Source organism: Calidris pugnax, unplaced genomic scaffold (assembly GCF_001431845.1).
Source record: "Calidris pugnax isolate Ruff unplaced genomic scaffold, ASM143184v1 scaffold315, whole genome shotgun sequence".
Taxonomy (NCBI): domain Eukaryota; kingdom Metazoa; phylum Chordata; class Aves; order Charadriiformes; family Scolopacidae; genus Calidris; species Calidris pugnax.
Genome location: NW_015091029.1, coordinates 24,379 through 38,063, shown reverse-complemented (window position 1 = coordinate 38,063; position 13,685 = coordinate 24,379). Strand labels below are relative to the sequence as shown.

Sequence of the window (13,685 nt, the reverse complement as noted above, 5' to 3'; positions counted from 1 at the left end):
AATATCTAATCTAAACCTCCCCTGCCGCAACTTCAGACCATTTCCTCTGCTCCTGTCATTATTCCCTTGGGAGAAGAGGCCAAGCCCCACCTCTCTACACCCTCCTTTCAGGGAGTTGTAGAGGGCAATGAGGTCCCCCCTCAGCCTCCTCTTCTCCAAACTAAACATGCCCAGTTCCCTCAGCCTCTCCTCATAGGACTTGTTCTCCAGACCCCTCCCCAGCCTGGTGGCTCTCCTCTGGACACGCTCCAGCAGCTCAATGTCCTTCATGTGGTGAGGGGCTCAGAACTGAACACAGCACTCGAGGTGAGGCCTCACCAAAGCCCAGTACAGAGGCACGATGACTTCCCATGGTGGGATCAGACCCTCCCAGGAACCCATCGCAGCCCGAGGCAGAGCTCCGGGCAGCAGCGGGGCCCTACAGGGGTTGGGGCTGCCCCCCCTCCCCTGCAGACCCCAAAACCCACCCAGGGCACAGCGGGCAGGGGGAGGCCACCACCGGCTGAGGCCTACCCGACCCCAGAGGGATGGAAGGAGGAAGGGAGGGAGGCGGGCAATGGCGGGGGCGCACGGGGAGCCCCAGCCCAACGGGATCCCTTCCCCACAGACCCCCACAGCCCCCAAAAGAGCAGCCAGGCCCCTGCAGCGCCCAACAACCGGCCTTACCTGCCCCACGACAGCGGCCGGAAAGGGGAAAAGGGGACAGGGCACCAGGAGAAACGTAAGACCAGCCCACCCAGTGCTCCTGGTCCTGCTCTGACACAGCTCTGCTCCCACCCACACTGCCCCCTCCCCACAGGCCACAGGGGGACCCTGCACTCACCCAGGACTCCTCTGTGCATCCTTCTGCCTGTAGCACCAGGCACCCCTGGGTGGAGTGAATGTCCTCCCTCAGGGAGACTCAGGGGCACCTCTATGCTCCCATCACTGGAGCAGAACCCCTTCTTCTCCTCCATGGCACCCTAGAAAGGGAAATCACTTTGCTCAAGACAAGCAAGATCTTGCCTGCTTCAAGCCTGGATTGAATTCAGGTTCTCCACTGCTGCTCTTATTGGTGTGATGAGAGATAGCACAGAACATTAGTCATCAGAGTGTGTCTGCTGGCAGCAGGGCCATCTTCCACAGGAAAGGCAGCCAGGTGACACAGGCAGGTATAAGGCAAGGGGTATTTGGGGACGAAAAGGCAAGGGGTATTTGGGGACGAAAAGGCAAGGGGTATTTGGGGACGAAAAGGCAAGGGGTATTTGGGGACGCTCCCTACCTGCACCCACGCACAAACTCGCTCCTTCCACGCTCTACGCTGAGGAACTCGCTGTTTATAAAGCCCCGCCAGGAGCCGGCCAATGAGCGTACAAGAAGGAAGAGTGGAGGGTGAGACAGCCAATGGGAACGCTGCTTGGAAGAGAACCCACCCACCCCCGGAAGAGCTCGGCCAAGGGCTGGGCAAAGCCCAAAATGGTCAGGGTTGCCCATGAACGAGAAGGCATTTTTCTGGCCCAGAAAACCAGAACCACCTCCTTCTCAAATATCCACCACAAGTTGGTAGAACCTGCACAGGAACAGGTAACCAGAAATAGAGATGTGGACTGGGGGGGCGAGGGGGGAGGTGAGGTGGTGAAAAGAGCAATTCTTTGCCAGGTTCAGCCGCCACTACTAATTAGTGGGGCGGGAGTTAGTAATTAGTGATGTGGTTTGGCGGCTGGAAGCCCCAGAGTGCTCAAAAGTGCTGAGATTGGGACTGGGGCTGAGGAATCCAGTGTTTTTCCTCTGGGGGTGGTGGGACCCCGGCCCAGGTCGCCCAGAGAGGGGGGAGGACAGGTCACCCCTCTGTCCGCCCTGGTGCCCCCCAGAAAGGGGGCTGTGGCCCCTCTGCCCGGCCCGGCCACCGCCGTTCATCTTTGGGGGAGGTTGTGGCAGGGCGGAGCTGTTTCATGTTAGAAAGCATGATCTAGGAAACTGCAGCAGGAAAAGTGAGGTTAAAATAACACAGGAAGTGTCTGTGTGTGTCTCTGTTGTTCTTCTGAACTTAGTGCTGCAGGTTCCCGAGATAAGTCACAGTTACAGCCAGGCTGTCACCAGCAGATCAAAAACCAAAGGCAGACGTTGCTGAGGAACAGAGGAAGGTTGTTAACCCTTTCCTGGGATCCTGCCACCAGAGAGGTTTGTTGTTAAAGAGAAGATGCTGAGGAGGCAGAGGCTCTCAGCGCTTCCATCACCTCCCTCTTCACCAGCACTCCAGGCTCCGGGAACAACTGGAGCAAAAGCCGTGGCCGTTCTCAGTGACAGCCCCCAACCCCTGCCTGTTCCGAGAGCGGGACGCCCCCAACCCACCCCCATTTTGGCCTGGGGGGGGGAGGGTGTTTCCCCGGTTGGAGGCAGAGCCAGGGGATGCCGCTGGCACGGAGCCCTCAGCCAGGGATGCTGCCCGAGCAGGGGAGGAGGGAGGCAGCTCCCCCCTTGGGAGACTGGGACTGGGTCTGAGCAATAAAGTTTTTTTCCTCTGGGGGTGGTGAGACCCCGGCCCAGGTTGCCCAGAGAGGGGTGGAGATGGCCCCATCCTTGGAAACATCTCAGGGCAGGATGGACGGGGCCAAGAAGGTCAATGGTCTCCTGGGGGGCATCCAGGAGTGCCGGTAGCCCTGGAAGAGGCTGCCCAGAGTGGGTGTGGAGTCTCCTTCTCTGAAGATATTCAAAACCTGCCTGGCCACATTCCTGTCCAATCTGCTCCTGATTTGGGATCAGTTGGACTGGATGATCTCCAAAGGTCCTGATCACTGTATAATTCCATCACAAAGGCATTCAGCCAAGTCTTCTCCAGATTTAGCAGCTGATTCACCTGGAACTCCATCGTTTGTTGTTTTTTTTTTCTTCCCAAACCTCACGTTCCCTTGATAGAGCCTTCTCCTCTCCCTTGCCTGGCGTTGAGCAGGTTCCTCTCTTCTCCCCTCATCCCAGCAGGAGTGAAGCTTGGCTTTGCCAGGCTCTCCCCAGGGTGTCTGTCCTGGGCTCAGCTGGGATGGGCTTGACTTTGGGGGCTCTCAAGGCCTGGTCTTCTCCTCCTTCCAGTGAGTGTGCTGGGGGGAGCCACCAAAAATTGGGACAAAACCTCTTCCTCTTCCCATTCTCACGCCCATCCCAGCTGGGGGCAGTGAGCCGAGGGGCTGCGTGGTGCCGACTGGGATAAACCACCTCGGTGTCCCAGGGGCAGGACATGTCACCCCTCTGCCCTCCCTGGCGCCCCCCAAAAAGGGGGCTGTGGCCCCTCTGCCTGGCCTGGCCACCACCGTCCATCCCTGATGGGGTTTGGTGGTGCCAGCGCAGAGCAGGCACCGAGCTTCTGTCCTGAGGGCCAAACTGGGAGGTCACCAAGTCCTTTGGTCACCCCCTTTGTCTGGGCAATGTCCCAAGAGCTGGACACCATTTAACAAGGGACTGGAACCACAATCCAGCTGATAAACCCTTCCTCGCTCCAGAAATGGCCCAGGTAAAGAAGAGTAAATATTCATCACAAGTTCTCCCTATGTTGGTCTTGCAGAGGCAGCACGGGAGTGAGCGTCACCCTCAAAAAATTAAACCCTGTCTGTTACCCAGGTCTCAACCTTTTCAAAAAACACCTCAGACCCACAATTCTGTTTTCCGGCTGCAGAGGGGGATGGAGAAGGGGAGAGGGAGAGGGAGAGGGAGAGGGGAATCTGAGCAGAGAAAATGAAGGGAGGGAGGGGTCATCATCCAAAGGGGGATGTGGTTTTGGGGACCATCCTGCTTCCACAACCACTCCTCAGAGCGTGAGCAACCCCATCTTTAAGTGCCTGCAGGTGGAAATGGGACCGAAAAGGGACAGAATGGAAAGGGGAGACCCCAACTGGAAGGGGAAAAGCCCCCCCCAGCCATCACGGCACAGGGAGAGGGGACCGGTGCCGAGCAGCCCGGGGAGGGCTGGGGAGAGGCCAAGGTGGCTTCCACGGGCGCAGAAAAGAAAAAGCTTTTCACTTTTAATTTAAGTTACTTTTAATTAAAGCCTGGGTGAGTTAGCAGCAAGAGGAGCTAGAACAGGAACCTCTTCTCTCCCCTGGGATTCTGTGCAGCATCAGCAGAAAGTTCCCAAAGAGGAGGAGTTGAATCTTTTAGAGGAAAAAGCTGTAGAGCTGGGTTGACTCACAGTATTTTCCGCTCTATAAAGTGAACTTTTTTCCACTTTTCTACAGTATAAACAGCTTATATTTTATTTCTCCCTTATTTTGTTCTTTTCTTCCCAGAGTCGATTCTGTGCAGCATCAGCAGAAAGTTCCCAAAGAGGAGGAGTTGAATCTTTTAGAGGAAAAAGCTGTAGAGCTGGGTTGACTCACAGTATTTTCCGCTCTATAAAGTGAACTTTTTTCCACTTTTCTACAGTATAAACAGCTTATATTTTATTTCTCCCTTATTTTGTTCTTTTCTTCCCAGAGTCGTCTCTTATTTGGATGCCAAAGCCCCTCTGGGCACCCAGGGCTGGGGAAACTGAGGCAGGGCAGAGCTGTCGGCAGCTACTTGAGGTTTCGCTGAAGGAGGATTTCAAACCGTTTTTCTCAGCAGTAAAAACAGACATGAGTAGTTTCTTCTGCTCTTCTAGAGGTACCCGCTGCACTTCCTGTGCAGCCAAAATGTGTTTACAAGGGCTGTAGCCAAAAGGCAGAAATTAACCCTTGAAATGCCCCACTGGTGAGCACTGAAGAGAAATGACTCACAGCTCTTTGTGACAATCAGCCTCTCCCAGGCTCATTTGTGGGTTTTAACTCTCATTATCATGAAAACACATCTCTCATTAGGCTTCTGGTGCTGATTAAAGCCTGTCTTCCCTGATTGAAGCCCGTCTTCCCGCTGATTTGTCCTAAAACCGCCTTTCTCGGTCTGTTCGGGTGCTTTCTTAAGGGGATATTTCTCTGTTCTCTTCTGTTTCTCGTAGACCTCCTGAGGTTTGGTGAAAACACGGTTCACTTTGTGCCCGGCGAGACACAAATACACACATCTGTAGATGAGCAATCATTAACGCAATCATTAACCCATTAACTGTGGTTGCTGTTAATAATCACGGTTCTGACTTTCCCTCCTTTGGAGCCAGAGGAACTCTTTCGAGGGCAGAAGGGCTCTATGTCTTCTCATTCCTGAAGTGCCACATCTACAGGCTTCTTAAATCCCTCCAGGGATGGTGACTCCACCACCTCCCTGGGCAGGCTGTTCCAGTGCCCGACCACTCTCTCAGCAAAGTCATTCTTCCTAATATCTAATCTAAATCTCCCCTGCCCCAACTTCAGACCATTTCCTCTGGGCCTGTCATTATTCCCTTGGGAGAAGAGGCCAAGCCCCACCTCTCTACACCCTCCTTTCAGGGAGTTGTAGAGGGCAATGAGGTCCCCCCTCAGCCTCCTCTTCTCCAAACTAAACGTGCCCAGTTCCCTCAGCCTCTCCTTGTATGACTTGTTCTCCAGTGCTCCTTGCGTGGGGCCTTGCCAGCGGCCTGCCAGGAGAACAGAACCCGTTCCTCCTGCAACGGCCCCAGGAGAAGGAAGCTCCGAAGATAATAGGAAGTGCATGTGGGGGGCGGTCCCGGAGCTGGATCACCCCCCGGGAAAGCCCCGCTGCGATCAGACCCTCCCAGGAACCCACCGCAGCCCGAGGGAGCCCGAGGCAGAGCTCCGGGCAGCAGCGGGGCCCTACAGGGGTTGGGGCTGCCCCCCCTCCCCCGCAGCCGGACCCCGCAGACCCCAAAACCCACCCAGGGCATAGCGGGCAGGGGGAGGCCACCACCGGCTGAGGCCTACCCGACCCCGGAGGGATGGAAGGAGGGAGGGAGGCGGGCAATGGCAGGGGCGCACGGGGAACCCCAGCCCGACGGGATCCCTTCCCCACAGACCCCCGCAGACCCCAAAAGAACAGCCGGGTCCCAGCAGCGCCAACCAACCGGCCTTACCTGCCCCACGGGCTGCACCGAGACACCCACGACACCCCACCGCTCCGATCCCGCCGCCGCTCTGAGGGAGGAAGGCGATATTTATACCCCTGCCACAGCCCGCCCACCGCTCCACCCAATCAGCGCGCAAGGAGGATGAGTGGCACGGGACACAGCCAATCAGAGCGCTGCGTTCAAACTCCCCTCAGGACCTGCCCCTCCCCTCTCCTTCCGCTCGGCCCCAGCGCCGCCGTTTTAGGGGGGGAAATTCCATCATTTTTAGGGAGGCATTTGCGAGGCTGCGACTCGGGGTGACGCACTGTCATATCCTCTGTCAGGCGGTTCGGGGATTTCCTTTGGAAAAGGCCACTTTGGGTGGAAAATTGGTGAGTTTTAGCCCCCTCAAGCCACGCGGGGGCGCCGGGGGAGCCCCAGCCCGACGGGATCCCTTCCCCACAGACCCCAAACGAGCGGCAGGGCCCCGGCAGCGCCCATGGACCAGCCTTACCTGCCCGACCGGCTGCACAGAGACACCCCCCGACACCGACCCGCCGTCACTCTGGGGAAGTTCAGTCTGGAACCGACTATTTTTACCCTGCCACAGCCCGCCCTCCGCTCTGCCCAATCAGCGCTCAAGAAGGATGAGTGGGGGGGGGGGCACAGCCAATCGGAGCGCTGCACAAACTCCCCTCAGGACCTGCGTTCTGCCCGGCAGCCGTTTTGGGTGGAAATGGCACCGTTCCCGGAGCCTTTCCGGAGACCACGAAGCAAAATTTCAGACGCTCAGTCACGCTGTTTTGGGACATTTTGGGTGGAAACCCGGTGATTTTGAGTCCCCCTTGGCCGCGATAGAAACCCCTTTCCCTCCCCAGTGCGGCCGTGGGTCCCCTGGTGGAGCTGAGACCTGAGAGCTCTGTCGGGGGGCTTGGGGGGGGAATATTAATTGCTTTAGCGTAAATAGATAAGTTTTGATTAGAGCGAACTTGTGGGCTGCAATACCCTGGGGCAGGGGGGTTTCCCTGCAGTTTTTTTACTTTCCTGAGAGAGTGGTCGGGCACTGGAACAGCCTGCCCAGGGAGGTGGTGGAGTCACCATCCCTGGAGGGATTTAAGAAGCCTGTAGATGTGGCAGTCCCTGTGGGGTGCTGATAGTGGGAGAAGGGGTGGCTGGAGCCCCTCCCCATCCCCCTGTGTTTTCCTGCCCATGGGGGCTCTCAGGGACCCCCCAAATCCTGACCCCCCCCCCGAGGAGGTGCTGCTGGGTAGAACCCTTCCTACTGCCTGACACCCCCACGAACAGTTATTAACACTTAGGATTTCCTACCAAAATCCACAGGAAAACTCCCCTGCCTCGGGCCATGGCGACCCACAACATTGTTCTAATTAAAACTTATTTATGCTAAAGCAGTTAATATTCCTCCCCAAAGCCCCCCAACAGAGCCCACAGGCCCTGGCTCCCCAGGGGCCACACTGGGGAGGGAAGGGGATTTACCATTTGCAGGGACGGGTAGAATGGGTAGACTAGAAAGAAACTGTCCGAGTGGCCAGGAACCAGAGCAGGCAAGCGAAAGCCCAGGCAGAACTAAATCTTGCCAGGAACATCAAAAACAATAAAAAAAGCTTCTATAGATATATCAGGGGTAAAGGCAAGACCAGGGAAGCTGTGGGCCCTCTCCAGAAGGAAACGGGAGACCTGGCCACCCAGGAGATGGAGAAGGCTGAGCTACTGAATGACTTTCTTGCCTCAGTCTTCACCAGCAAGGGCTCTAAGCACACTGCCCAAGTCACGGAAGGCAAAAACTCTCTGCAAATGAAGAGCTGCCCACAGTACGAGGAGATCAGGTTCGAGACCTGTTAAGGAACCTGGAGGTGCACAAGTCCATGGGACCTGATGAAATCCATCCACGGGTCCTGAGGGAGCTGGCAGATGAAGTTGCTAAGCCACTTTCCATCATATTTGAGAAATCGTGGCAACCTGGCAAAGTTCTCGCTGACTGGAAAAAGGGGAACACAACCCCGATACTCAAAAAAGGGAAAAAAGAAGACCCAGGGAACTCCAGGCCAGTCAGTCCCACCTCTGTGCCTGGCAAGGTCATGGAGCAGATCCTCCTGGGATCTCTGCTAAGGCACATGGGAAACAAGAGTGAAAAGTTCTTACTTTTCTGTGCCCGTGGAAGCCACCTTGGCCTCTCCCCAGCCCTCCCCGGGCTGCTCAGCACCGGTCCCCTCTCCCTGTGCCGTGATGCCTGGGGGGGGCTTTTCCCCTTCCAGTTGGGGTCTCCCCTTTCCATTCTGTCCCTTTTCAGTCCCATTTCTGCCTGCAGGCACTTAAAGATGGGGTTGCTCGTGTTCTGAGGAGTGGTTTTGGAGGCAGGATGGTCCCCAAAACCACATCCCCCTTTGGATGATGACACCTCCCTTCATTTTCTCTGCTCACATTCTCTTCTCTTTTCCATCCCCCTCTGCAGCAGGAAAAACAAGAATTGTGGGTCTGAGGTATTTTTTGAAAAAGTTTGAGACCTGGGTAACAGACAGGGTTTAATTTTTTGAGGGTGACGCTCACTCCCGTGCTGCCTCTGCAAGACCAACATAGGGAAAACTTGTGATGAATATTTACTCTTCTTTACCTGGGCCATTTCTGGAGCGATGAAGGGTTTATCAGCTGGATTGTGGTTCCAGTCCCTTGTTAAATGGTGTCCAGCTCTTGGGACATTGCCCAGACAAACAGGGTGGCCAAAGGACTTTGTGACCTCCTGGTGTGTCACCCGCTTCTTCCCAGCCGTGTGTCACCACCAAACGAGCTGTGGGTGCCCCGTCCCCTCACCCAGGTCGCTGAAGGAAGGGGGGAGCTGCTTCCCTCCTCCCCTGCTCGGGCAGCATCCCTGGCTGAGGGCTCCGTGCCAGCGGCATCCCCTGGCTCTGCCTCCAACCGGGGAAACACCCTCCCCCCCCAGGCCAAAATGGGGGTGGGTTGGGGGCGTCCCGCTCTTGGAACAGGCAGTTTCCTAGATCATGTTTTCTAAAACAAAACAGCTCCGCTGCCACCACAACCTCCCCCAAAGATGAACGGCACAGTTGGGGTCTCCCCTTTCCATTCTGTCCCGTTTTGCAGCATAGGGTTTCAAAGCTTTAACTTAGCAAAAGTACCACACAACTTCGTTAACTACCTCACGCTCTTTGAAAGGGAACCATGTTTTACGCTCGGTATCAGTCACAGAATCACAAGACCAACATAGGGAAAACTTGTGATGAATATTTACTCTTCTTTACCTGGGCCATTTCTGGAGCGATGAAGGGTTTATCAGCTGGATTGTGGTTCCAGTCCCTTGTTAAATGGTGTCCAGCTCTTGGGACATTGCCCAGACAAACGGGGTGACCAAAGGACTTTGTGACCTCCTGGTGTGTCACCCGCTTCTTCCCAGCCGTGTGTCACCACCAAACGAGCTGTGGGTGCCCCGTCCCCTCACCCAGGTCGCTGAAGGAAGGGGGGAGCTGCTTCCCTCCTCCCCTGCTCGGGCAGCATCCCTGGCTGAGGGCTCCGTGCCAGCGGCATCCCCTGGCTCTGCCTCCAACCGGGGAAACACCCTCCCCCCCCAGGCCAAAATGGGGGTGGGTTGGGGGCGTCCCGCTCTTGGAACAGGCAGTTTCCTAGATCATGTTTTCTAAAACAAAACAGCTCCGCTGCCACCACAACCTCCCCCAAAGATGAACGGCAGTGGCCGGGCCGGGCAGAGGGGCCACAGCCCCCTTTCTGGGGGGCACCAGGGCGTACAGGGGGGTGACCTGTCCTCCCCCCTCTCTGGGCGACCTGGGCTGGGGTCCCACCACCCCCAGAGGAAAAACACTGGATTCCTCAGCCCCAGTCCCAATCTCAGCACGTTTGAGCACTTTGGGGCTTCCAGCCGCCGAACCACGTCGCTAATTACTAACGTCCCAACAGGAGAGAAGTTCCTCCTCATCTTTAGGTGGAAATGTTATGTTGAAGTTTGCGCCTGTTTCCTCTTGTCCTGTGTAAGGGGTTCTTTTAGAGAGATTCCAACATGCAAAGAGCAGCTCACATGAAAACCAGAATGTGAACTCGGCTTTATTGTGAAGCCTTGATATGCAATCCCCAAATGTCCCGGAAGTTACTCAGGAGAGTTTTACCCACAAACGGAAGTCATTTAGGAGAGTTTTACCAAAGAAACGGCAGAGGTTGGTGCAGCACCTTCAGGGTGCACCCTGTAACTTCAACCTGTCTCTCGTCCTCCACCTGAGACAGCCCCCTTAGATCCTGCACCAGGGTGAGGGCAAAAGTGCCAGCAAGGGTTGCTGCACGCGTGGGCAGTGGGTGTGGGGAGCCTCGCCAGACTCGTGCTTCGCAACTGGTAGCATAAAGAGTGCTGTGTCATAAAGAAGATGGTCCTTAAAACCCACAAAGGAGCCCAAAGAGGCTGATTCTCAGAACGCTTGCGTTGTTAATCACCTTCAGTGCTCACCACTGGGAGATTTCCTTTATCCTGGTTTTCACTTCCTCTTTTTCACAGAATCTTCTAGGTTGGAAGGGACCTCAAAGATCATCTTGTCCAACCGTCAACCTAACTGACAAAAATAGACACCTGCACAACAAAGAAGCAGCATCACCATCACTAAACCATACCTCCCAGCACTACATCAACCCGTCTTTTGAACACCTCCAGGGATGGGGCCTCAACCCCCTCCCTGGGCAGCCCATTCCAGTGTCTGAGAACTCTTTCAGTGAAAAAATTTTTCCTAATATCCAGCCTTTGTTCAATATCTTTATTGATGATCTAGACAAGGGGATTGAGTGCACCCTCAGTAAGTTTGCAGATGACACCAAACTAGGTGGGAGTGTTGATCTGCTTGAGGGTCGGAAAGTCCCTCCAGTCCCCTCTACAGAGGGATCTGGACAGGCTGGATCAATGGGCCAAGGACAACGGGATGAGGTTCAATAAGGCCAAGTGCCGGGTCCTGCATTTTGGTCACAACAACCCCAGGCAACGCTACAGACTTGGGGCAGAGTGGCTGGAGAGCTGCCTGGAAGACAAGGACCTGGGGGTGTTGGTGGACAGCCGGCTGAACAGGAGCCAGCAGTGGGCCCAGGTGGCCAAGGAGGCCAATGGCACGGCCTCAGGAATTGCGTGGCCAGCAGGAGTAGGGCAATGATGGTGCCTCTGTACTGGGCCCTGGTGAGGCCTCACCTCGAGTGTTCAGTGTTCAGTTCTGGGCCCCTCACCACATGAAGGACATTGAGGGGCTGGAGCGTGTCCAGAGGAGAGCCACCAGGCTGGGGAGGGGTCTGGAGAACAAGCCATACAAGGAGAGGCTGAGGGAACTGGGCATGTTTAGTTGGAGAAGAGGAGGCTGAGGGGAGACGTCATGGCCCTCTACAACCCTTTCAGGGGAAAGGAGGGTGGAGAGAGGCAGGTGTTGGCCTCTTCTCCCAAGGGAATAATGACAGGCCCAGAGGAAACAGTCTGAAGTTGGGGCAGGGGAGGTTGAGATTAGATATTGGGAAGAATGACTTTGCTGAGAGAGTGGTCGGGCCCTGGAACAGCCTGCCCAGAGAGGTGGTGGAGTCACCATCCCTGGAGGGATTTAAGAAGCGTGTAGATGTGGCACTTCAGGAATGAGAAGACATAGAGCCCTTCTGCCCTCGAAAGAGTTCCTCTGGCTCCAAAGGAGGGAAAGTGAGAACCGTGATTATTAAGAACAACCACAGTTAATGGGATAATGATTGCGTTAATGATTGCTCATCTACAGATGTGTGTATTTGTGTCTCGAGGGCACAAAGTGAACCGTGTATTCACCAAACCTCAGGAGGTCTACGAGAAACAGAAGAGAACAGAGAAATATCCCCTTAAGAAAGCACCCGAACAGACCGAGAAGGGCGGTTTTAGGACAAATCAGCGGGAAGACGGGCTTCAATCAGGGAAGACAGGCTTTAATCAGCACCGGTAGCCTAATGAGAGATGTGTTTTCATGATAATGAGAGTTAAAACCCACAAATGAGCCTGGGAGAGGCTGATTGTCACAAAGAGCTGTGTGTCATTTCTCTTCAGTGCTCACCAGTGGGGCATTTCAAGGGTTAATTTCTGCCTTTTGGCTACAGCCCTTGTAAACACATTTTGGCTGCACAGGAAGTGCAGCGGGTACCTCTAGAAGAGCAGAAGAAACTACTCATGTCTGTTTTTACTGCTGAGAAAAACGGTTTGAAATCCTCCTTCAGCGAAACCTCAAGTAGCTGCCGACAGCTCTGCCCTGCCTCAGTTTCCCCAGCCCTGGGTGCCCAGAGGGGCTTTGGCATCCAAATAAGAGACGACTCTGGGAAGAAAAGAACAAAATAAGGGAGAAATAAAATATAAGCTGTTTATACTGTAGAAAAGTGGAAAAAAGTTCACTTTATAGAGCGGAAAATACTGTGAGTCAACCCAGCTCTACAGCTTTTTCCTCTAAAAGATTCAACTCCTCCTCTTTGGGAACTTTCTGCTGATGCTGCACAGAATCCCAGGGGAGAGAAGAGGTTCCTGTTCTAGCTCCTCTTGCTGCTAACTCACCCAGGCTTTAATTAAAAGTAACTTAAATTAAAAGTGAAAAGCTTTTTCTTTTCTGCGCCCGTGGAAGCCACCTTGGCCTCTCCCCAGCCCTCCCCGGGCTGCTCGGCACCGGTCCCCTCTCCCTGTGCCGTGATGGCTGGGGGGGGCTTTTCCCCTTCCAGTTGGGGTCTCCCCTTTCCATTCTGTCCCTTTTCGGTCCCATTTCCACCTGCAGGCACTTAAAGATGGGGTTGCTCACGCTCTGAGGAGTGGTTGTGGAAGCAGGATGGTCCCCAAAACCACATCCCCCTTTGGATGATGACACCTCCCTCCCTTCATTTTCTCTGCTCAGATTCCCCTCTCCCTCTCCCTCTCCCTCTCCCCTTCTCCATCCCCCTCTGCAGCCGGAAAACAGAATTGTGGGTCTGAGGTGTTTTTTGAAAAGGTTGAGACCTGGGTAACAGACAGGGTTTAATTTTTTGAGGGTGACAATCACTCCCGTGCTGCCTCTGCAAGACCAACATAGGGAAAACTTGTGATGAATATTTACTCTTCTTTACCTGGGCCATTTCTGGAGCGAGGAAGGGTTTATCAGCTGGATTGTGGTTCCAGTCCCTTGTTAAATGGTGTCCAGCTCTTGGGACATTGCCCAGACAAACGGGGTGACCAAAGGACTTTGTGACCTCCTGGTGTGTCCCCCGCTTCTTCCCAGCCGTGTGTCACCACCAAACGAGCTGTGGGTGCCCCGTCCCCTCACCCAGGCCGCTGAAGGAAGGGGGGAGCTGCTTCCCTCCTCCCCTGCTCGGGCAGCATCCCTGGCTGAGGGCTCCGTGCCAGCGGCATCCCCTGGCTCTGCCTCCAAACGGGGAAACACCCTCCCCCCCCCAAGGCCAAAATGGGGGTGGGTTGGGGGCGTCCCACTCTCGGAACAGGCAGGGGTTGGGGGCTGTCACTGAGAACGGCCACGGCTTTTGCTCCAGTTGTTCCCAGAGCCTGGAGTGCTGGTGAAGAGGGAGGTGATGGAAGCGCTGAGATCCTCTGCCTCCTCAGCATCTTCTCTTTAACAACAAACCTCTCTTGTGGCAGGATCCCAGGGAAGGGTTAACAGCCTCCTCTCTTTGGTTTTTGATCGACTGCCTGTCACAGCCTGGCAGTGACTCTGACTCATCTCGGGAATGCAGCACTAAATTGGGAAGAACAACAGAGACACACACAGCCACTCCA

General features: G+C 55.1%; 1 long non-coding RNA gene across 1 annotated transcript; it reads right to left on the bottom strand.

Moving 5' to 3' along the window:
• Nucleotides 1-4,381: 4,381 nt before the first annotated feature.
• On the bottom strand, nt 4,382-6,499 carry LOC106896264. Its single transcript, XR_001413607.1, has 2 exons — nt 6,435-6,499; nt 4,382-5,005 (listed from the first exon to the last, which is right to left on the bottom strand). It is a non-coding gene; the product is annotated as an uncharacterized LOC106896264 (long non-coding RNA).
• Between the last annotated feature and the right edge of the window lie 7,186 nt (nt 6,500-13,685).